General features: G+C 38.4%; 1 protein-coding gene and 1 pseudogene across 3 annotated transcripts in view; one reads left to right on the top strand and one right to left on the bottom strand.

Annotated features, from left to right (window-relative positions):
- Window positions 1-23,888, top strand: part of LOC116566103 — a 49,523-nt pseudogene extending 25,635 nt beyond the window's left edge.
- Window positions 1-26,090, bottom strand: part of SLC24A2 (solute carrier family 24 member 2) — a 271,295-nt gene that overhangs the window by 182,016 nt on the left and 63,189 nt on the right. The window lies entirely within an intron of this gene.

Raw genomic sequence — 26,090 nt, 5'->3', positions numbered from 1 at the left:
TTGAGTAAAGCAGATAGCTCTCTCCAATGTGGGTATGTGTCATCCAAGCCACTGAGGACCTGAACAGAATAAGAAGGCAGAGAACAGAGCTGGGACCTTGATTTACTGCCCTCAGTGCTCCAATTCTTAGGACTTTGGAATTTCCAGAAAGACACCAGCTTTTCTGGGTCTACAGCTTGTAGATGCCAGATCAGGGGATTTCTCAGACTCCATAATTGTGTTATCAATAACCTAATACCTTATAGTACATCTCTCTCTCTGTGTAGCTTTACACACACACACACACACACACACACACACACACACACACACACACACAGGCACACACATACACACACACACAGACTTCTTCTATTGGTTCTATTTATCTGGAGAACTCTGACTAATATATCCTTTCTCGTACTGTGAGTCCACTTGATTTAGTAGCGGATAGATCCCACCCTCAGCCCCTCAGCTTCATGAGGATGAATGACTCAGGCCCATTCAGTAAGTATGCCTCACCTCCGGGCTGTAGGGCTTGCAGGGACTGGTAAGAGGCTGGGCACTTGACTCAAACTGGTCAAATGCTGAGATTGAAGAAGCACTGGAAAACAGGAGTTGTCTTTCTCTGGGGATGTTAAGCTGATGAAATGTAAGCTAAGAGCTACTGGTGGTTTTCTTGTTTACTGTACAAAGAGCCTGCCTGAGAATAAATCCAAGTGACAGAAAAGCCAAGTTGAATGCAAGAGATACACAGAAAGAGGCAAAGGCTAAATGAAACTGCTTGAGGCCTCCTTGGATCTAACCATTCTGAAGCTACTGGACAATTCAGTTTCATAAACTACTGTGGCTTCCCCGCCCCCCCCTTTTTTTGCATAAACAAATGCAAGTGATTCTGTAGACTTTTATATATTTAGTCTGGTTCCAAATCCTTTTCCTCTATGAATCACTAGATTACACCTGATGCTAAATGATGAATATGCACAGTACACAGTGGATCTTGATGGAATGGAAAAGCGGATCAGCTGGAGTAGTACAGCCACCACTAAGGGTGGTGTAGAGTGTGAGAGTGTGTGTGTGTGTGTGTGTGTTTGTGTGTGTGTGTGTGTGAATGTGTCCTGGCAAAAGAAATAGTGTCCCATTCAAGCAATAGTGTCATGTGACAGTTTAAATAATGAAAACCTTTGAAGCTGCCCAAGATAATTTTAGACCCCAGAAGTCCAGCACAAGATATTCCGTTCAACTTTAGTCCACTGGCAACACTAAAACATTCTTCTTTGAAGGTATAACCAAGAAAGGATGAGAGGAGCCCTCACAAATGTAGGATGCATCTGCATGGAAGGGAAACTTTGGGAGGGCCTTTATCTATCCAACCAAAAAAGGAAGTTCAATAGACAGGGGTCTCCAAGGATTGAGCAATGCTCAGTGTAGCCATATGCCAGCCCCCTGAGAATCACTCTAGTGGGGCTCCCACAGGACAGGGCCAGGCTGTGAAATCTCCCCTGAGCAGCAGAAGAGGGTATCAGAAAATGAAGAAAAGGACCAAAGGGAACCAGTCTTTGGAAGAGCAGGGAGCACAGGGAATCAGTCTTTGGAAAAGCAGGGCTCAAGGTGACTGAAGACCACAGTGAGGGTTGTGTTCATTCACCCTCAGTCATCCATGCACTACCATCACAGTTCTGTCATAGCTGGGTTCTATCTCTGCTCTTATTAACCTACTACTTTAAGTGAACTCGCTTTTCTTTCACCTAAACACTTTCTTGTTGCTTTTAAGCAACACCTTTTGAGAAATGGGCTTATTTCTCTGGTTAAAAGTATATAACCAGTTATATACTTTCCTAGTGTATGTTAAAATAAGCGTATATCATTAAAAATGTTTGTTGTACCACCTAAAATCTTTTTAAATGCCACAATACTGGATTTCACTCATTGGGCAACGCTAGTATATAGAAAAAGGACTGGACTTCAAGTCAAGGACGAGGGTGAGGATAAAAGTTTCTCCCCTTGAGATGCTGATATTGTCCAGGGGTATCAGTTTCATCACTGCTTTCCTGAAAGCTCTACCCCACCCCTCTGCTTAGGCCACTCCAATGTCTTGTCTTTACACTACAAAGGAAGATTGTTTGCAAACAAACACTGGAATTATAAAAAGGAGTAAACAGTCAAATATGGACCTTTTAGCAAGAGGTAAGTACATTATTGTTACCTCCTGTCTTCAGAAAGGGGTGAAGAATAACCAAGGAGTTCACTGCATTAACCCGTCTGTAAAAGCAGTAGATACCAAATGCTATACTTATGTCATAGATGAATGGCAATTATGTATGCATAACTAGAAGTATAATTTAAAAAATTCTCTCAGGGCTTAGCAGGAAACCACATTAAGCAGAACGAGGCATCTCTCTTTAAAAGCCATGAACTATCTTGTCAAGTCACAAAACAGTTGCCACTTGAACTCTGGGAATAGACTTTCAAAGACAGATTTCTACATGTTTTTTTTCCATTTGAATTTTACAGACACTAATAATGGCCTCACTAGATTTTCTTTTGATTCATGCTAGAAAATATTAGACTGTAATTTAGATATTGTTTGAAGATGGACTATAATACCATAAGACAAAATTGAAGCTACCTTATTAAAGTTTTTAAAAAATTCTTTAAATTTCATGTTTTAGCTTCACTGTGGATAAAATACGCCAGCAGTAAAACATAAAACATGGCTTTCTCTTTGAACTGCAAGGAAAAGATGCTTTATCTATTTTGTGACTTCAGGTGGAGTAATAGTTTCTCATCCTTCTAATAATCACTCTTTATCCACTCAGCCTGCTTTATTGTTCTTTCAAGCACTTGTTACTATGCATCACTTCCTTATTTGCTATGTTTATTGTCTCTTTCCTCCACTAGAATGTAAGCTCTATGAGGGTAGGGACTTTATATTATTCATGTAGTCTTCCAGCACCTAGCAAAATGCCCAGCACACAGAAGGTGCTTGATAAAAATTTGTTAGATGAATGAATGTTGATTAATGACCAGAGTTTACAATTAGCAAATTCTCTCATTTTTCAAACTTTATCCATCAGATTCAGATCCATAAAAGACATACTTGCTAGCCATTTGACCTCTGGCAAGTCACTTAACCATATAACTTCTAACAGGTTATGTTTCCGTCTATAAAATGGGGACATCATTGACTGATAGGGCACTTGTGAGCATAGAATGAGGAAATAGCCATGAAAGTGTTGGTTTGTCTACCTTTGCAACCAGGTCTCTATTTATTCATCAGTCCATGTATGAATGCACCCTGTTGGCAAAGGATTTGGTCCATGGTAGGTGCACCATGATTGTTGTTTATTAATTTTTTATTTTAATTTTATCACAGGAAGTAATGATTTCTCAGTTGTTGATGGCCCTGTCTAAAACCAAGGACAAGAAATCACTAGATGAAAGCATTGCCTTTATATACCTAAACTCTTACTCTTTATATAGCTTCAGTATAGAGAGACTTAAAAATGATGTTTTCTCAAATCAAATACATTTAGAGGACAAAAATAAGAACAGGACATCAGCAAGACTGATAAGCGCTAAAGTCATCCCCCTGGTCCCTCCTAAAATGTCAGTTTTGTTTTTAAGATGCTTCTCACATACAGAAGACAGTGTTGGGAAAAGTTGAGTTTGATTTTTATAAGGGTGATTTCCAAGGCACTCTTAAAAAAACAAACAAACAAACAAAAACCAAAAAACTTCTTTCTTTCTTACTTTTTCTTTCTTTCTACCTGTCTTTGTTCATTAGCTAGAATTAATTAAATTAATTTTTTTTTTCTGAGATAGAGTTTTCCTCTTGTTGACCAGGATGGAGTGCAATGGTGCGCTCTTGACTCACTGCAATCTCCCCGTCCTGGGTTCAAGTGATTCTCCTGCCTCAGCCTCCCAAGTAGCTGGGATTACAGGCACCCATCACCATACCTAGTATTTTTAGTAGAGACGGGGCTTTACCACCTTGGCCAGGCTGGTCTCGAACTCCTGATCTCGTGATCCACCCGCCTCAGCCTCCCAAAGTGCTGGGATTATAGGCATGAGCCACCATGCCCAGCCACTAAATTAAGTTTTTGGTTGTTTCCCACACACAAGATAAGTATCTAAAAAATAGGTTGGGGAGGAAAAATGGTCAATAGAAACTTTCTTAGAAGATGAAAATGTATGTTAAATCCTCTTCAAATTAGAATTTTCAAATTCTCACCACTAAGACAAAATTAATTGGTTCAACTAAAATAACTGCCAATTAAAACATGGTTAACTAGGATTCTCTGAAACTAAAATCCCAAATCTTACATTGTTCATTCTAAATTAACATGTTTTTAAAAGATTAGGAAAATGATTACCTATTTGCACAGGAAAATAATAAATAATGAAATCTCAATGGATAGGGTAAAGGCATATAGAATATTATCTTAGCAGTTGACTCAATCACTTCTCACTCAGTTTAAATGTTTCATTAAGAGATATTTTATACAAGGAAGGTGCTAAATCAAGGTTTTTACAGGTTACATTTATATAAGTATTTGTTCTCTCACCAGTGGAAGATTTTCTCTCTAACATCTTTTCTAAACAATTTGTTAATCAGAGGAGAGGAAAAAAATATTTTTTTCTCATATTCCATTGGGGACTTATAATTTATTTTACTTTTATTCTCTGATAAAGAAAAGGCTACAGGGAAACTAGCAGGTGAAAGACTTTCTAAATGTGAATGATGCCCAAAAGAAAAAAGGACTGTGATTAGATGAATACTCAGTATGCATCAAGGGTTAAAATTCATATACTGAGAAATGCATGTTGAACTGTGCATATTTTAAAATATCACTTTTAGAAATTTATCATAAAGAGTTCAGATATGCACAAAGATAAAAGGATAATCATGGCAATATTAGTTACAGAGGTAATAAACGTATAAATCCTTATTTCCCACCACATTCAGGCAAGTGAGACCACCCTACAGAAACAGGAGGCTGAGCATCTGTGGAATTTAAACTAGGAGGCTTGGACTCATGGATACCAAACGCAGCCAAGGGCAACCAGGGCATACAGAGCGAAAATGGAGGAACTGAGCAAAAGCCTGTACTAGGCCTGCCATCAAGTTTATTTCCCTGTTTTTCCTTTTTCCTCCAGCAAGGATGGGGGCTGGGAAGCCTGCCTGGAGGAAGTAAATGACCTCAGAGAAAAGGCCACTGGAGATTTAAATTTGAGGCAAACCAAAAAGTCGGCCAGACATGTATTTATCTTAGAGCAGCGGTTCTAACTGGAACGGGGTGGGGGTGGGCTTCCCTAGGGGATGGATATTTAGAGACATTTTTGATTTCCATGACTGGAGGGGCAGGGTGATACTGGCATCTAGCGGGTAGAGGCTAAGGAAGCTGTTAAACATCCTGCAATGCACAGAACAACGAAACAGCCCTCACAACAATGAATTATCCAGTCCCAAATGTCAGCAGTGCCACTTAAGAAACCCTGTATTAGACTGAAGCCCACAGTTCATACCTGTCCCATGTCCCCATCACTCACACAGGACTTCCAAAGGTTCTTTTGGGCTTTACCCTTAAATACGATTGGCTTGCCTTTCACCAGACACTTGAGGAAAGCCCTCACAAAGAAAGTCAGAGATGAAAACACACAAACACCAACCAAACAACTTAAGAAAAAAAAAGAATTGGAGAAACAGAAACCATTAAAAAATTAAAAAAGAAAAACTAATTGATACAACCCAGTCTGAAACGCAATTTGGCAATATGTAGCAAACATCAAGTTAAATCCACCTGAAACCCAGCAATTCTGCTTGTAGGGGATCTATCTCAGAGAAAGTCTTGCACATGTCACTAGGAGACACGCACAGATTATTCACAGCAGCATTCCTTGTTAGTAGTAGCAAGAAACAAAAAAACAAAAACTAGAAAAAAATCTAATCATTCACCAAAAAGAGAATGCATAGATTAATAATAGACTATTCATATAGTTGAGTTGAATGACAAAAATCACTTAAAATGAATGACTTGGAGCTAAGTATTTCAATACAGACATATTTCATAAATATAATGTTGACTTAAGAAAAGCAAAGTATAGGACACCACATTTATTAAGACAATATACAAAGTTAATAATCTTTGAATAAATACATGCAACAACTTTACTATATCTCCTTTAAGGCAGGGGTCCCCAACCCCTGGGCTGTGGACCAGTACCAGTCTGTGGCCTGTTAGAAACCAGGCTGCACAGCAGGAGGTGGGCAACTGGTGAGTAAACATTACTGCCTGGTGTTTTGCCTCCTATCAGAACAGTGGTGGCATTAGATTCTCACAGGAGCAGGAACTCTATTGTGAACTGTGTATGTGAGATATCTAGGTTGTGTGTTCCTTATGAGAACCTAATGCCTGATGACCTGGGGTGGAACAGACCTCCCCATCAAAACCATCCTCCCTATACCCCTGAACGCCAATCTCTGTTTGTGGAAAAATTGTCTTCTACAATTTGAAACCAGTTCCTGGTGCCAAAAAGGTTGGGGACCACTGCTGTAAGGATTTATACTTGTCTACCAATTCTGTAAGGCACTACATTTTAGCTATTGAGTCTGGTGGCAGATTCAAGATGGAGGTCTCCTCTGGGAGGCGGGCAGGAAGGAAAGTAACTGCGATGGGTATACAGACACCTTAGAGTATGTGATATTTTATTCCCTAGGCTGCATTGTGGGTCTACTGGTGTTTGCTATATTATTCTTTTCTATCTTTTGTATGTTTTAAATTATATTAAATAAACCCATTTTTAATGTCGTCAGAAAGATAAAAGAAAATATCGCATCCAGTAAAAAGCAATGTCTCATTCATGAAGTAGGAATTTAATTCCACAAACACAGTAGTTTTTAGAGAATCTAAACTGTAGTAAAGCTTATTACATGCTTTAAAATATAAAATTAAAATGTATAGGCTTTCTTGTCATTTAATCTCAAATATATAATTTACATTTAACCTTAGTGGCATTATTTTAGAATTGAGTTTTCCTTTTTTAATAGCCAGGTATATAAGGTAACTGTGTCATGTACCTGGTTTGAAAATTTTGTAAGATATCCCAATACATCATATGCCAATTCGAGCTACTTTTTCTAAGTGTTCTTAATACTAAGCATTGGGGTAAATTTTTAATTGCTAAAAAGTATAATTGATTATATTTGAAATATTTAGCAGTTATGATCCACAATAATCTAGGAAATTTAAAAAGCAACATGTTAGTCAATGTTTTAAGGTCTTATCAATATATTAAGTACCTACACAAGTGATTTTATCAGTGGCTTTTAAAATTGAAATAACAACTTCTGAAATTATTTTAAAAATATCTTTTTCTAAGAACACATGGACACATGGTGGGAAGCAACACACACTGGGGCTTCGCAGGGGTGTGGGGGAGGGAGAGCATCAGGAAGAACAGCTAACAGATGCTGGCCTTAATACCTGGGTGATAGGTTGATCTGTGCAGCAAACCACCATGGCACATGTTTGCCTATATAACAAACCTGCACATCCTGCACATGTACCCCAGAACTTCAAAGTTGAAGAGAAAACATCTTTTTCTTTGGCCTGAATTTGTTCTAACCAGAGAACTCATTTAGGAATTGGGAAAAGCACAAAAAGTATCTGTCCTTTTTAATTGTGTAAGTAAGTGATACACGAAAAGTTCTGAGTGAGTTCTATAAGTAAATATTTTAATTTCCTTACACTGGCTTAACTAAAATTATCATTTTGTCATTTTAGAAATATTGTATTATTATACCCAGTAGTGAAACATTAAAAAATACACATTTAGCAGGTTAAAATAATCATGTTCATCTTTTAAAGAAAAAGATCCTCAAAGATGACACAATTTATACTTTCCATTTTTCATTGACATCATTAAGTACTCATTCAAATTAGTTTTAGAAACTGAAATTTTACTTTACATTTTTTGATATGGTGGCAAAGTTCACCTGAAAAAACAATTTCTAATCTAATCCTTCCTTCCTACAAGGTGTGTTCCCTCTAAAAGTGAAAACTCTATACTTCTAATATATGTAAATATATATTAAGATCATGGCCAATAACAAAAGAAAACACAAATGAACAAAAATGTTTTAATATGGAAACAATTTTATCACATTTTATCAAATAAAATTTCCATGGCTAGTTATTGAAATTTGTGTTTAAATGATATGAGTTTATTCTAGCAAGTGGTTCTAAGGTGAAGATGCTAATACAGTTTGAACATCCCTAACCTGAAAATCGAAAATCTGAGAAAACCCAAACTTTTTCAGCATGGACATGGTGTCATATGCAAAAAATTCCACACCTGATCTCATGTGACAGTTCTCAGTGAAATTGCTCCCAAAACTTTGTTTTATGCAAAAAATTAACAAAAATATTATATAAAATTACCTTCAGGCTATGTGTATATGAAACATAAATAAACTTGATTTTTAGCTTGGGGCACAATCCCCGAGATATATTATTATATAAATGCAAATATTTCAAAATCTAAAAAAATCTGAAATCCAAAACACTTCTGGTTCCAAGCATTTTGGGTAGGGCACATTTAATCTGTACAGCTGTGCCTACAAAAATAAAATGGTAACCAAGAAGACCTCTAAAGTTAGATTTGTAAAATCTCCTTCAGCTCTAATATTTACTCATCCTTTCATCATTAATGACTTTAGCCATTCATTTTTGTTTACTCCTAAAGAGGAACAAAAGAAATTTGCTTCAGCTATAGTACCTCAATATGAAAGGTGGGAAGGGACCACAAACCGGAATCTCAAATACACATAGAATTCACTCTCTGTGTTGGAGAAGGAAAGGAATCTTACCTAGGTGACCCAGACCCACCCATAGAGGCCTTTTATATTAAAATTGTACCACTGCTCTGGCACTCTGCTCACAAAGTATGGCACATCACATGTCCATTCATTTACAGTGGAAGACAAGGAGGCACAGAGAGGTGACCGAACTTGTCAAAAGTCACAGAGCAAGTTGAAAGGCCAAAATCAGAATATATGGCCTATTGTAATATTTTCTACAAATATATTGAGAACTTGACAGGTGTCTAGCTTAGAACCAGGAACGGGGACTACAAAGATAAATAAGATGGAGTTCCTGCCCAGAGGCTTATGCTCTAGTGCTGGCAGCTCCCAGACTCAGGGGTTCTGGGAATTATTGTAACACCTGATCATCTTGGTACCTACTGCTGGGTCTCTGAGTACTGTGTTAGCATATTAACAAATGTGGGACTGCATGGGGACCAGAACACCTGGCAAAGTAAACATGGGGAATCAAATTCAGCTTGGCTGTAATCTGTAAAATGCAAATTCAAAGAAGAATTTGTTTCTACCTATCCATCTTGCAAATATCTTAAAAACACTCAAAATGGAGAAATTGGTCCTATCATCCACTGCTGTTAGAAATAAAAATTTTGTGTTTAGATGCCAAAGTTGCAGCATTACGTGTAAGCTTATAACCAGGAACAATTATGTTCAACAGTAAGTGAATAATGTTTCATTAAATTAAGGTTACATTCATGCAATATTATGATACATGGGGCAGTTTCTTAAGGTTACTTAATGACCTGGGAAAATATTCATCATCTAATGTTAATTAGAAAACCAGCATATTAAACTATATATGGCATGCATTTTCTAAAAATACAGTATGCATGCATATCTGTACCACAAGCACTGGGAAGAAATGTATCAAATAAATACTTGTGATTATTTTTGGGTGGTGGTATTATAGATGAGTTTTATTTTTCTCCTTTGTATATTTTCCAAATTTTCTGCAAGGAGATTCCATTCATTTCATAACTTAGAAAAAATAACAGTAAATCTTAGCTAATTTTTTGGTCAGACTAGATGATTCTCTGAAATTACTGTCTGCTCCTGACTGGTTTCAGGACACCAATGACTCAGCCCCTTCTGGTTAGGACACACAGATGCCCAGGAGAGGTCCTGAGACCTGAGCTCCATGACCCAGACTTGTTTCACTGCTTCCTGGCTGGGTCTTTTTGGGCAAAACAGGTCTGAGCCTTTGTATTTGTGAAATGTGGCAATTTATGTCTGCCTCACAGATGAAGTTTAAAGACAGAGTAAGAAAAATGCTTTGAAAAGTACTATATAAATGCAAGTTATGTCTCACCTGAGACATAGATAAGACAGAGTACACACTCAAATCCCAAATGACCAACTTCTTGGTTTTATGACATCACTAAAATGACAGAACCTCTTTGAACAGAGCCTCCTAATTTGTCAGGTAGGGTATTACTGCCTTCTTCAGAAGGTCGATGTGAACTCAACACCGTATGCGGGACTCAGTCAATGTTAGCTTTCTTCCTTTCTTAGGCCCTGTCTTTCCCCACTCCACCCTTTATTCTGAAACAAGAATTAAAAAAAAAAATGCTCCGGCATCAGCACTTTCTATTCTAATTTTAAAGCATATTATTTACTTTGATTTTTTGATATGTTAAAAATGTATGCACTCTTTTTCCTTTCTCCACCCTTTTATGGTTTGGACCAATAGCAAACACAAAGTAAGCAGAACTTGCAAAAATCAATGTGAGGACTGTGGACAAATTTTATGGGGTCATTTGAGCTTGAAGTCTTCCCCAGAAAGCTCTGAAACCGTAAGCACTTTCCATTAGGGCAGGCAGAGTAGGAAGGGTGAGAACGTCCTTGCTTTGGTAGGCTGAAGTTATTTCAGCAATTAGATCTCCTTAGATTCTGGATTTATCTAAATATACCTGTGACTTTCTGTAAATGTGCAGAACTCAGAATTTCTCAGGCTTGGCTTCTCTAGTGTCAATTGACAACCACATGTCTTGAAGTTTTGCTTCCTTTAATTAACCTTCTCCATTTTCAAATCAATTTTCTCACTTCCTCATGGTGTTACTGCTATTCTAAGGAATGCAGACCTAAGGGATCAACATTTCAAGACTCCAAAGGTTTGTATGCCAAGCCTGGAACTTTGTACACAAATAGATACCCAAGCATACTCAGTGTTCCTTCTGTACACCCAAACTTAAAAATGCAAGGGCTAAGATTAAAGTATCAGAGGACTGAGTCCTAACTTATTATTTGAAGTGTGGTCCACCTTACTTAAGAATATTTCTTATGGGAAAGCTGAAGATTTTTGAGAAAGAGAACAACCCACTGAAGGCCCTCTCTGTTTAGGGAGGGTGCTGGTGGAGTGATGGAAGGGGATGATCTACATGTACCATGATTGTGAAGACAGATTAAAAAGGAAGAGGCAGATAAAAGACATATTGTAGCAGAATCTGCTAGTGCCCAGTCCATTTTTCCAGAGTCTTAGCACTTTCATGTGTTCTGGTTGATTTCTAATGGCCAGCGTCTACCCACCTTTAGTGAGTGCTAAGGAATTCACACGACCATGCCAAACAGCACTCAGCCAATGACTGGTAGGAGCTGACACATAAACATTCCAGCTCCCTTGCCCTTTGGGTGGAAGAACTCTGAGCTGTGTTGTATTAGTTTCCTATAGCTGCTGTGGAAAATTACTAAAAACTAAAGAGACCTAAAGAAACATGAATTTATTATTTAACAGTTCTGGAGGGCATACGTTTGAAACAGATCTTACTGGGCTAAAATAAAGACGCAGGTCTGAAGATAGCACAGCACTGCTTTGAAGGATGCTGACCAAGCTTCTGGTACAAGCAGGCCAAGCTGCGGCCCCTTATTCTTTGAAGGAGCCTTCTTGAATTCCTCTTCTCTTTACAATCAGAACCAAGACAGGAGAATGTGGTGGTGAAAATTCCTCTGCACTATCCTGAAATCAATCATATCTGGCATCATCTTAATCCCACTTAATTTAATTAATCCTGCAATTTACTTTAATCCATCTAATTTAATCCCACTTTGGCACAATCCGAATCTAGAACATTTGAGTCAAATCATCTAATACTCCCAGACTAGCAGAGGTCTACCCTGGATGGAAAACAATAACAAAATTACAAGGTACATAAAGTCAGAATCTCTTGTTTTTCATTCTGGTTATAAATAACCACATGATCTTAGACTAATCACTTAATCTCTCTCTGACTGATTTCATTTCTTCATATAAAGACAGAATTAATAAAATTTACTCCTTTTTTTTGAGAGATTTCAGACTTAAATGGAAAACTCTGTGAACTTGCTTTGAGTTCTAATACAATAGAACTAATCATGATGATTCAAAGGACACTAAACCTTTTGTTCTTCTCATGAATGCAGGCTTTAGTCGATTGCCAGCAAAGTATCCTCTGTACACTTGGTGCTACTATAATATTTATTGTTTTTGATAATGAAGAGTAATGTCTATGCAAGTAATCTATTCACCACTTTCTCCCAGTTTGAACTATGTTGACTCATCTTAGCTATGCTGATAAAGCCCCTCACTACATTTGTATCTAACTTCATCAGAAGCCAACAATCTTCGGGATATACTTTGGATAGTTCTGCAAAATTTAACAATGGTGACTTGTCACATAACAGAACACTTGACTTTTTGCTCTATTTTAACATACATTTGAGTATTTTTATTGAGAATCTATTAAATCTAGAGCTCCCAGAACTGGTCTTCTAGTAGTTTACATAATAATAGCTACAATAACATCCGAAGTCTGCATCTTACATTACAGTTGGCGGTGGCTTCCTACGGTTAGGTGTTGCCCAAACTTCAGTCATTTTTATAACATCAGCATGATATTTTGCCATATTTTCTTAATTTATGTGTTACTATTTACCACGTGTTTTACCTTAAATTGACTGACCTTTTGAAATTTAAATACGTTTATTTAAAAAGTGAACGTCATATCACTACCATACCTAGAAAACCAATATTGCTTGTGATAAATAGAAAATAAATAAATTCATTGATTTAGCCATTCCATGAAGTATATATATAGTAAAACCTCATGTTGTGCACATATATATACATTTATATTTGCCAATTAAGAAAGTAAAATAATTTTTAAAAGAAAGTAAATAAACGTAATACAATGAAAGCAAAACAATGTTGCTTAGTTCCTGCCAGATACTGTTGGGTTAAGTTCCTGAGCTTGAGATACATTCTTTTGTGTTTGTGTGTGTAAATGTGTGTCTATGAGACAGAGAGAGAGACAGAGAGAGAGAGACTGACTTGCATATCTGTATCAAATTTAGAGACAAGCTCCACATTGAGACTTTCAATGAATTATTTAGATTTTTGGAAATGATATGATGGATTATAATCTTAATTTTCACAATAACCTTGTTAGGTGATTCGTTAAGTAAGCAGTGCAGATATGGCTTCCATTTTACAGATGATAAAGCTAGGGCTCAGAGAGGTTACATGACTTATTCCGTGAATCCTCAGTTAATGGCAGAGCTGGGCCTCAAACACGAGTTCTTTGATTCCAAATCCTGTGCTTTCTCTATCGTACTCAGACCTTCTTGGAGTGAGAGGGGTTGCAGAGGGCTTAGGTAAAGCACAATGAAGATCCCTTCCCTCTGTCCCTGATAATCCAGTCAAGGAGATGAGAGGGACCAAAATCATATATTTAAGTTGTATCAAGAGAAAGTAGAAAAGTGCGTTTTGAGGTAACTGGCCCAAAGAATAACGGTGAAAATATTTAGCAAGTGAGCCCACTGTAAGTTGGACTAGTAGGGAAGGCTTTCAGGAAGAAGCAATATTAAAACTCTTGTGCTGAAGGGTGGATACAATTAGATGAATTGAAGATAGAGGTGAAGCCATTTCAAGTGATAACAGCACTTTGATCAGAATAATAAAACATATCAAAGCTCTGTCTTGGTTCACTGCAGGTAGGGGAAAATGCAGATATATGACGGAAGTACTATGGATACATTTTATAGTCTTATGTGCTATGAAGTAGAACGAATCGCTATCTTGCAATCCTTAAAAATAAATTATTGCCCTCAAAATATGTATGATTCAGCAAACCATCTACAGGGCTTTTTCTCCTAAGGAAAGATTGATAGATATATGCCAATATTTGTAACAATGTGTTTCATCCTAGCTGAGAAATTGGAAATAACTCCAATGTTTGACCATATGGGGCTTAGTTACTTAAAATTAACTACATCAATACTGGGGACCCTGTGCCATCTTCAAAAAAGGCTTCAACCTTTGCTACTAAAATGTGGTATGTGAACCAATATTGTCACCTTTACCTGGAGCGTGTTAAGATGCATTTTCTGATGTAGTAGGTCTGGGGGAGGGCCTGAGAGTCTGCATTTCCACCAGGTTCCCCAGTGATTCGCACATGTATTAAAGTTTGAAAAGCAGAGGTGCATGACTAATGACAGGGAAAGATATTTGCAATAAAATGAAATGGGCCGATTTATAAGAATTAGTTCCACATGATACTATATTGGTAAATTTTTTTAAATATGCATACATTCACACATGAGAAAGAGAGGGAAACAGAGAAAGAGAGAGACAGTGTGTGTATGTGCAAGACAGACAGATGGGAAGAATGTATATTAAAATAACAACAGTGGTAGAATTACAGGAAATTAAAGTTTTTTTCTATGTTTGTGTATCTGCATCTACTATGAACATACCTCTTTAAAAATATAAATAATAAAACGCTATTTTCAATTCCTTTTCTGTTTCAGAATTTTACTGTGTTATTTCTGGAAAAATAAGCATAAACCAACAGGCTGAACTGGAAGAAAATAACCCATAGGGATTTAATCAATGTAATAAGAAGCTATCAGAAGACAGAGAGACCTGTAAGATAAGAATTTTCCACTAAATGTGAACTAAGTCTGTGTAACCTTCATGTTCCTAGAGCTCTTGGAATTTATTTTAAAAACCAAACTTTTTTTTTTTTTTTTTTTTTAAAGTAAGGCTATAAAGCTCCAGGAGCACAGACATTTTCAAGACTGCCAACTGGGAAAGTACTTTCAGGATGAAACAGATCGGTTTCCCTTAACAAGTATTTTTAGTGGTTTTACTCTGCGTTCTGGTTGGGAATATTCCAGCAATGGCACTTAGAAGTTGAAAGAGGACCCAGCTGCTTTGTCAGAATGATTCTTTGCCTGCCTTTTCCCTTCAAAAATTTACCTTAGACTTTATTCATCTCTGTGAGTTGTCCCCATTTGGGTGATCCCTTTGTTCTCAGCATATGATGGTAAGAAAAAGATTCAGATTCCAGCTTCACTGTTTTTTAGCTGCTGGGGTATTTAGGCAATGGAAGTAAGTTGAGACGATTAAATGAGACAATGCACATAAAGCCCTTATTGTAAAGGAAATACTTAAAAAGTTGACTGAATGGAGGAACTGGCGTTGTGGCACGATTATGGGAACTCTTCAGGGAAAGATCAACTGGCCCCAAACGGAACTGAAGCAGCAGCTGTTCAAGCACCTGTGGGTGTTGGACTGGGAGTGGCATCTGGGGCATTGGGTAGTCGGGGCTGTGACAGACCAAAGGCTGATCACGCAGCACCACCTCAAGAAGCGGGCATCCAGTGCACGTGCCAACATTACTCTGTCGAGTAAGAAGCTCAGAAAGCTGCTCCAGCAGATCCAGCTTGCCCAGAAAGAGAAGGCATTCACAGAAGCGGAAACCCCTCCAAGCCTGCCAGGACTAGTGAACCACAACTCAAAGGTCAAAAGAAGACAAAAGCCCCCTAGGATGTAGAAATGAAGGCCCCTGAAGAGGAGAGCTAAACCTCTTCCTCTAGAAGATTCTCAACTGGATCTAGAAGGACTCAGTGGTTGTTTCAGAGGACTTTGGCAAAAGCAGCGCCCCCTTTCGCTCACCAGATTTCTTCCTCCCTAATCCTCCTCTGGAAAAATGTCTTTGGGAGGGAAGAAGGTACAGAATAAAGAGTGGAGAAGGGCCTCTCTAGCAGTCAATTTCATTTGTAATAAAGCCCTAGCACTCTCAAAAAAAAAAGTTGACTGATTAATTCATCATTCAACAACTGTGTACCATGAGACCATCATCTGTCCCTAAGGGCAGAGGATGCAAATGATCCCAGACATGTCTCCTTACCTCAGGATGTTTTCAGGTAAGGGGATACAACCAAGGAGAACACAATTACCCTGCAGTGTCACAAATGCTATGACAAGGAGAAGGCCAGGTATCACAGGGGCAAATAAGAGGAGTACCAACCCCACCAGGGGGATGGTGGTGGTATGGTGGTAAAGAAGTCTTCCTTGATTGAAGTAATGTCTACATTGAGATCTGATGGACCAGTAGGTCTTGGCCAGGAATAGCTGAGGGGCTCCAGATGGTGGAAATAACACATTTACAGGTTCGAATGTAAGAAAGAGCACAAATGTTCAGGTGTTCAACAAACTAAAAGTGCTAAGATATGCGTCTTAGCATATACTAAGGGGTGGAGGGTGGGGGTAGTAGAAAGAAGGCAAATGATATGAGGGGTCTGTAGAGCCTGGTCATAAATGGGCCTTGTCGGCCACGTGGAAGAAGTTTTACTTCATCCAAAGGGCTGCAGGAAAGTTCAGTGTCAAATATGGTCGCATTGGGGCTTTAAGCAGGTTGCTCTGGCCACAGGTGGAGAAAGGACCGAGACAAGCCAGGAGGACCACAAATCAGCTGGGAGGCTGCTGCAGGAACACAGGGAGAGGTGATCCTATCCTCAAGCCAGTGGAAATGGATAACTATACATGAAATGAGATTGGTGGTTAACTGGGAGTTGGGAGATGATGGAACAGGCCCAGAGAATATACTTAATACCTGTTTTCTTCTCCACAGAGATCTATTGGCCACTTCAGGCCAAGAGAAGATTAACCCAGTAGTAGCAGAAAAAATATTATATAGAAGCAAAATAACTGCCTGCTTAGCAGTTCTTGAAGTAAGGTCTGGGAATTCTTGAGGGTCACTGTATTTCTATTTAAGGAGTCTGTGAGGTCAAAACTTATTTTCCTAACAATTCTGAGATGCTGTTTGCCTTTTTTGCTTTTATGCTTTCACAAACATGCAGTGGATTCTTCTAGAGGCTACACGATCTGTGAGAATGAAATTGCTCTGATGGTTGAAGTTATGGGTGCTTGGATTTTCTTGAGCTTTAAATTTGTCAGTTTTAATTTCAAATATAGTAAATACAGAAAGATATGGCCCCCATAACAAAAGCTCTTTGGGGTCCTCCATAATGCTTAAGAGTGTAAAAGAAACCTGAAGCCACAAAATTTGACAACCAATGCCATAAACATTTAAAAAGCATTTTAAAAGCATCCACTATCAAGAGCTTAAAAAAATTATGAGTGAGAACAAACTCTACTGATTGAGGAGTCTAATTCCTTTTTTTTTTTTTTTTTTTTTGAGACAGAGTCTTACTCTGTTGCCCAGGCTGGAGGCAGTGGCACAATCTTGGCTCACTGCAACCTCTGCCTCTCAGGCTCAAGCGATTCTCCTGCCTCAGCATCCCGAGTAGCTGGTACTACAGGCCCGCACCACCACACCCAGCTAACTTTTGTGTTTTTAGTAGAGACAGTGTTTCACCATATTGGTCAGGCTGGTCTTGAACTCCTGACCTCGTGATCCATCTGCCTCAGCCTCCCAAAGTGCTGGGATTACAGGCATGAGCCACTGCGCCCAGCCTGAGGAGCCTAATTCTCATCTTAGCGTTGTTGTCCTTTCAAATCTGAGCCATTGCCAGCTTAATATAATGCCTGGTATTTCATTTCTAGAAGAACACATCCAACAAACAAAATCAAAGCACATACCATACAATGTACTAAGTAGAAATATGAAATCCGTATCTGCAATTCTGAATATACTTTGTTCTTTAAACTTATTTTTAAAGTTAGAAAACAGAGTCACTGAGTAATACTCATATCTTAGAACAAAATCTCTGTTGTGTGGGCAGAAAAGCAAAATAGAAGTGACAGTGTGGGCAAGTGGAAAATAACACAGTGAGGAGAAATGATGCAAATCAGACTCAGAACCAGAGCTCTAAAGGCAAGTTGCCAACCCAAAAGGACTTCAGGATCCCCTATGAACCATCATTAAAAAAAACAAGGGCAGTGGGCTAGCCAATCAAGCATAAACCTGGTAGTCACCCACATGCCATCTGAGAAGGCCTGGAGCCAGTGGAGGACACTTATCTGTGCACCTGAACAATACCAAAGTGGCTGCCCTTCCAAGAGGTCAGTGGGTATCTCTGCACAAAAAGTCTAGGGAGGGTCAGGATAAGAGCAATATAGAAAATGGCCCCAGAGGCTGAGGGCAGTCAGAGTTCCACACTTAGCATGAGGATTACATATGACTGTTAGGAATGAAATGTGGCTAGTACATTGGAGGAGCTGCATGTTTAATTTTATTTCATTTTCACTAATATACATTCAAAGAGCCATGAGACTAGTAATGACCACACTCTAAAACTCTATTCCAGAACGTTAGTGAAATGATCTTCCCAACCTGTGGAGAGCCAACTCTAAGATGCATCACGGTGCAAGATGGGTTTGAATGTACTCTTCAGGCAAATGCATATGTGAAATCCTTGTCTCCCACCAAAACCCAGTCAACTTCCTAGGACATCTGCCAACAAAGCCAGCTAGTTCTCCTTGGGGAATGTGGAATAGGAGCTTAATAAAGAGGGAAGCAGAGCAGACAAATGAGAGGCAGGAATCTTTCCTGTTACCCCATGTGACGTGGCCCTGAGCTATCTTCCAAATTCTTTTCCTGAAATGTAGCTGCTTGTCACTGTGCTTCAGTGACATACACCCCCTAGTTCTTCCTTGAATATATCAAGCAAGTTGCCATCTCATGGCCTATTGTGTTTATTTACTTTCTTCTTATCCTGGAATGCTCTTTCTCTGGATCAGGGTTTCTTAACTTCAGTGCTAGTGACATTTTAAGCTGGCTAATTCTTTGCTACAGGGACCTGCCCTCTGCAGCATTGGGTGTTTAGCAGCATCCTTGTTCTCTATCCACCAGATGCCAGTACCGTCCCTTCCCCCAGTTGTGACAATTAAAAACTTCTCCAGACACCAAACGTCCCTGGAGAGGCAAAGTCACCCTGGTTAAGAATCACTGCCCTAGATATCTGCATGATTCACTTTCCTACTTAATTTAGTTCTATACTCACATGTCACCTCCAGGGAATCCTTTGCAAAACCCTGTACCTCTCTGTCCCCTTTCCCTGTTTTATTTTTCTTCCCAGTATTTATCACTAGCTAACATTATGTCAGATACTTCTTTGTTTCCTGTGACTTTGCCTCCTTTGTTTACTGCTGTAATCCTGGCACCTATTATCTAGTTGATTGGTAGATACTTTATAAATATTTATTGAATGAAGGAATGAAAAAGGAAGGAAAGAAGTACCTGCGCCATTTGTAAAGTCAAAAGTGAGGCAGGAAGTTTTCATTCTGGGGGAATGGAGGCATGCCGCCAACAGAAAAGCTTCAACTCAATTTAGCTATGAAAATCTGTTATTGGTTGTTATATAACAATGACAAGGCTTTAGGAAATTTTCTAATAATGGGCACACTTTTACTCACCTTATCTAAAATTATGCTTTGAATGCAAAAATGAATTATAATTTTAAATGTATTTGTCAACCACTTTTATGAATAGTATCAATTTTGAGACCTAAAATTGCAGTCATTTCATATCATCAAGAATCTATGTTTTTACCTGATTTTAACATTGATGTCTACTTGCCATTGAGCAAAAAACATTGATAATGAGAAAAAGGCCTGATGAAAGGCCTGCATTTTCCTTCATAGTTATAAATGGAAAATGTGTTTCCAAGAGGTTTTTATTAGCATTACTGTGTGTAAGCCTATCAATTCAGTGACTCCAGCCCTAGGAAATTTAGTCATGTACTGAAGTCCTTACTTACTTGTAAGAATGAGGCTTCTCCCTCCTGATGATTTGTTATATTCTTTCTGAATTCTTTAAGAATACTAGACTAACTTATAAAATGCTGAATTTCTTCTGGAAATAACTGTAAACATTCAAAAGAAACTATAAGCACCAGGTAATTGCACATTTTGGAGAATAAAGGAAGAATGTACCCTAACTGCTGGTAGATGGTCAGAATATTCTCCTACGACCTGGATCTAGCCAATTATTAAATGAAGTTCCATAACACCTCAGATCCTAAAAATCTCAAAGGACTAAGAACTTATTAATATATTAACTAGAATTTTTAAAAGTTAAGTAATTCTACTTTCATATTTTCTAGGTTTTTACTTATGAAAGTCTTTCTACAACAACACACACAGGTATCCTTTATAATATTAGGAAATCCGGGGGGGGGGGGAGAGAGAGAGAGAGAGAGAGTGTGTGTGTGTGTGTGTGTGTGTGTGTGTGTGTGTGTAACCTATGGCTACCCTTTTGTGAAGTTATGCATATGTGCAAGCAAGGGTGGGTAAAAGTCTCAGAATTATGACCCCAAGGGTGACCCTACAACTTGATTCCTCTTCCAGAGGGAGTGCAGTACACTCAGAACCATAAAGGCAGTGTCCCAAGCCTGTCTTGTGCAAAGCTGACTGCTGAATCAAAGGCCAAGAGCAACCCTTCCCTTTCAGGGTTATCTTAATTCTAAAATCAATCAATCAATCAATCAATCAATCAGTCACCATCTTTACTTCTGTTTCTAGAGTCTTATCAACTTTTCAGTACTCCTCTAAACCTTGTTGGTGATTTCTACAGTCAGCCATTTTGACAACCCACATCACTTACCTTTTCCCTTTCACTATTTGAATGGAGGAGGAGCATTCCTTATGAGTTGAGAATTAAAAAAAATTTTTTGCATCTATTTAAGGTATACAACATGATGTTATGAAATGCATTTATAGAGTAAAATGGTCATTATAGTTAGATGAACTAAAATATCTATCATGTCACAGAGTTATCCATTTCATCCCCTATGGCACGAGCGGCTATAATCTACTTATTTAGCAACTATCCTGAATACAATATGCTATTAATGATAGTCTTCCTGTTGTACATTAGATCTTGAGACACGTTTGTCCTACATATCTGCTACTTTGTATAGAGATAGATAGAGAATAAACAGTGGTTATTAGGGGCGAGGTGGGGAGGAAGGAAATGGGGAGATGTAAGTCAAATGATACAAAGTAATCCAAGAATTTATGTGAGAAGAGATGGGAAAAGTCTACTTCTAAGCTAAACCTTTCACCCTAACTCCTTCCTTACCACCACCACCATCAACACCATAAAAATGATCATCATCAGGGAATTAACACTTCTAGACAGCAGATGCCAGGCTACATTGTTTTTGAAGTATTTCCCAATGTCAGGCTTTGAAAAGAATTATAGATACCTACAAAATACATTTTCATGAATAAGTATGAATGTTTTATACAGTATTTGCAAGGAATATCAAAAGTCCTCTTGCATTTCCTTTTATAATATTTTGCTTTCTGAAATATATCTCAGTTGATACACTGACAGGCAGAAAGATGATCAAGGATATTAACCCTGCCCCTTCAAGATTAGAGGCATAATTGCCTAACTGGAGAGAAGAAGAGTATCCTCAAGTAGGACTCAGGTTTGAAATAATCTTTCCCTGAAGGTACAAAAAACGGAGCCCCTTGGGAAGTATTCCACATCCATCTCTGTCTTTGCTTGTTCTTTGGAATCAACATTATAACTCCTCAGACACCTCTGTGCTACGGATATTTTCTGAAAGTTGAAAGTTTTAGTTTTCTACAAGGCCAGTCCCTGTAGGAACAGTCAAACTGTCCTCATTGTGTTTGAACCTAGGCACAGTCCACAGGGAAGCCAGCAAATGTGACCAAGGCACACCATTACACACTCCTCAGAGGGCTTGAGAGTGCTTATAAATGCATTCTCTTGAAGAAATAAGCAACTGGCAGTTTTTTATATAGCTGCATTATATGCTGATTATGTACAAAGGCTAAAACCACGCAAAGTGTCTAGCAGAAAATATCATGCATTATTAAACTAAAATGAATCTGTTTTTCTAATTTGCTCTTCAAAACATGTCTTTTCAAGTTGTTTTGAGTTGCAGTTGTTTTGAGGGAGGGAGAGAAAAGTATTCTCTCTTTTCAGGGACAAAACTCAAATAAAAGAGGTATCCCCATTCAGCTTTAACAATATATAGGTAAAATGTACAACAAACTTACGAAATTAGAGGCTTTATGAAGAGCATCTCTTTATAATCAAGTTATTTTAGAAGACAGAAAGATAAATAATCTACTTATCAGGCTAGGTTTTCCAGGATTTCTCATTTCAAGTCATTTTATGTTTTCTTTCCTTCTTCTATTTCTTCCTTTTGCCTTTCCTAATCCATATTGCAAGATACCATGTACAACACGTTTACCTCTATTTAATAGCACATGTTCACAGTATTCTGCAGCCAAAAGCTCTACTTTGGCAGCAACTGTTTATTGATGAATGCATTTTATCCTGATTATATGACAATGATGGCAGCTCACTCATTATTTCATTCAGCATAGTTATTGTGCGCTTACTATGAGCCAAGAAACTTTTGGGTCCTAATGATAGACAGAACAAGGTTCCTGGCTTCATGGTGCTTATAGTCACTGGTGAACTACATGTATGAAGGCCTTCAGTAAACTTTGTAGGCAGTGACGCTCTTCTGTGATCCCAGGGGTGATTTGATTTAACCTCACATTAAATATGACACTCCTGACCAACACAGTGGTATTCTTTTGGGGCTGATGTCTGATATTTGTCTTTAGGGCAATCATATCTTGGGAGACCAGTGAGATCTAGAACAGGATTTTGATAAGCCCCTTTGCCTACCTCCCCTATCTGACCCTTTCTTACAGACTTTTGGTGTTTACAGTTTATAGCCACTATCATCACTCCCATCCCCACAGTCTCTTTTCCTTTTCTATTCCTCTGTTGTTTGCCACATTTTCTGCTTTCTTGTCTTTTGTCTTGGTCATGTCTGAATGCTTTCAGTCTGGTCAATCAATGACACTACCACAATCTCTGAGTTTCCAGCTCTTCTTACTTACTGTTGTTATTTTTGTATGCTCAAAGGCTGGGTAAAATATTCTTTACAACATACATTCACAGGTTCCCCTCTGTTCCTTTCTCCCCCATCAAACATAGTTCGGTGCTATTCTAGATGCTTGAAGTTGTTTGTGATCTGATATCTGAGTTCTGGATAGGGAACTACTGCAGCTCACTTTGCCAGAGACAGTGAGAGTTCTTCCCGAAATGTAAGGTGCACTGACAGTATTTGACGAGCACTCTGGAAGACAGGCCAAAGGGCTCCAAGTTTTGCAGTGTATTTCTATGTAAACTTGAACATACTGTGCTGGTTCACTGATTTTCAAGTTTTCAGAAGAGAAAATGGGATGTTAGACCACAAAGAGAGGTACACCAAGGTTCCACAGGAAGAAGATACCTCACACATGGCCCAGCACACACTGGTTTATTTTGAAATGCTAGTGGATTGAAATGGTTAGGTGTGCTTAGTACTTTGATTAACCAAGAATTTTCATATGCACTATAGATGACTTTCTAATTTTTAAATAATCAGGATAAATGCATGTATCAATAAAAAGTTGTTGCCAAAATATTTGCCTCAGAGGTCATTAAGAACATAACAACCAAAAAATCCTTTTGATTTGTCTTTTTAAAATAATTATAGAAAAAAGGAAGTCTAGCTACATCCTAATGTTAAACTTTTCAAGAACAAAGTTACATAGTAGCCTGTTCATCTGTTCTGGGCCTGATTTATTGATTTTTTTTAGCTGACTTTTAAATTATTTTCTTAATTCTTCTGTATGCCTTCTCCTCTTTCTTCTGTGACTAAAATCATCTAAAGCCTCTGGCAGTGATTATACTGGAGTAGGCTTTTCCATTAAAAGATCAGCAAATAATTAGTTCTTCAGTGACCCCACTAAATGAAAATTCCATGAAAAACTTTATTACAAGAAGAAAATGCATATGTGTGTTAAGATCTAATCAGATTGGGATGTCTAAAGACAAAAATGATGGCCAGATGATTTAATAATTTTTTTTTTTTTTTTTTTTTTTGAGATGGAGTCTTGCTCTGTCACCCAGGCTGGAATGCAATGGCGCAATCTCGGCTCACTGCAACCTGTGCCTCCTGGGTTCAAGCAATTCTGCCTCAGCCTTCTGAGTAGCTGAGATTACAGGTGTGCACCACCATGCCTGGTTAATTTTTGTATTTTTAGTAGAGACAAGGTCTCACCATGTTGGCCAGGCTGGTCTTGAACTCCTGACCTCATGATCCACCTGCCTCGACCTCCCAAAGTGCTGGGATTACAACCGTGAGCCACTGCATTTGGCCAATTTAACACTTTTTTAAAGGCAGGATCTGGCTCTGTCACCCCAGCTGGAGTGCAGTGGTGCAATCTTGGCTCACTGCAACCTCTGCCTCCCAGGCTCTAACCATTCTCCCACCTTAGCATCCTGAGTAGCTGGGACTACAGGTGTGCGCCACCATGTCTAGCTAATTGTTTTGTAATTTTTGGAGAGACAGGGATTTACCATGTTGACCAGGCCGGTCTTGAAATCCTGAGCTCTAGCAATTGGCCCACCTTAGCCTCACAAGTGTGGAGATTACAGGTGTGAGCCACTGCATCCAGCCAATTTAACACTATTGTAGCATCACCATGTTACTTGGACTGGCACCTGTGGTTCTTAGTGGCAGCCAGGCCTATGGTCACTGCATCAGGGACACTGAATGACTAGATCTTGGCATGAATCTCATACATGTTCAAATGCTTACATCAAATTTCCATTGTGGGAAGGCTTTTTCAGTTCGTTAAAAGATGACCCATTTTCAGTGCTCTTCAACTTCTGGAACTTTAAAGTGTGGTGTCAACTTATTTCCCTCATGACTCTCTCTGAATTTATGCTGGTTTCTTGCCTTTTGAAATTTTAGAGCTGGTCTGTGAAAGTGGGACACATTTCCCTTGACACATTTCAAAATATTTGAGAAAGAAGAATCCATGTGTAATAGCTGTCACACTGAATATTAGAAGAAAGCAATCAAGTCCTTTGTAAAATGAGTCTCACTCACCTCTCTTCCACCACTACTTCATATAATAACACAAATTCCAGGGTTCCTAAGGAATCTTCCTTCGGGGCATAAACTGCTAAGACTTTATTGCTTGAAGAAGTTTTCTGGGGCATAGCTTGCTAGCCTGGTGCTCATAGTCACAAGACATTCTTTTCTGTGGTTACTGGCATTGAGCTTTGGGTAAGAACATCTCACTATTACTCTGGGGACTTATTACAACACTCTTGTCACCAAATTAGTAGATGAGGAAGTGTGGCTAACATGTTAAAAACTTGTAGATGATTTGCTACCTAGTTCTAATTTCTTTAGCACTATTTTTCTGGTTCTTGTCTGACCTAGACTACTCCACATCATTTTTTGCTTTTTCTGACTTCTTTACAACACTCTCAGGTGAGAAGAGTTCTGCCTTTAATGCTTCCTAGACCTTTGTTGTGTAGAGTGAGAGCTGAGGCTGATAAATGAGAGGAACTGGACTGCTTGAGAGTTTGCATTTAAAACCCCTGTTAATGATAGAGGAGAAAGGGCCCAGAAGGTTGAGATGCAGAGCAGAGAAAGAAGGAACCAGCCTGGGCTGCACTTAGGACTTTAGAGAAACTTTCATTTTTTAATTAAGGTCAAATCTTGAGTACTTGCAAGAATATCAGCAAGTTCACTGATTAAATAAAATGGATTTCAAACCTAGACACTTCATATAACTATCTCGATGGCTGAAAAGGTTTTTATCTCATGTTTTTATCTTCCTTTTGAATCATGTTCTCTCTGGGTTTCCATTAGTTGCACATAATAGAATTGATCACACCTAGAAACTGTGTTCATCAATGCATACATGAAATATTTACATACATTGTTACGAGATTTCAAGCAAGCCACATTAGCTTTCATCGTCTCAGTCTTCAAATGAGGTAACTCTGAAGTATTTCCAAATCCCATTGGAACTCTATTATATGATTCACATAATGAAATTTCTACAAAGGTTGGGAAGGTAACATAAATGGATGAACTAGGCTGCAGATAAACTGGAAATGCTATGTTGCCAGTACTATTAAGTTGGTATACAAGTAATTGCAGT

This window comes from Sapajus apella, unplaced genomic scaffold, assembly GCF_009761245.1.
Source record: "Sapajus apella isolate SASKATOON/1434 unplaced genomic scaffold, GSC_monkey_1.0 scaffold42, whole genome shotgun sequence".
Classification (NCBI taxonomy): domain Eukaryota; kingdom Metazoa; phylum Chordata; class Mammalia; order Primates; family Cebidae; genus Sapajus; species Sapajus apella.
The sequence above is the reverse complement of the archived record's forward strand: the minus strand, read 5'-3'. Positions and strand labels throughout refer to the sequence as shown.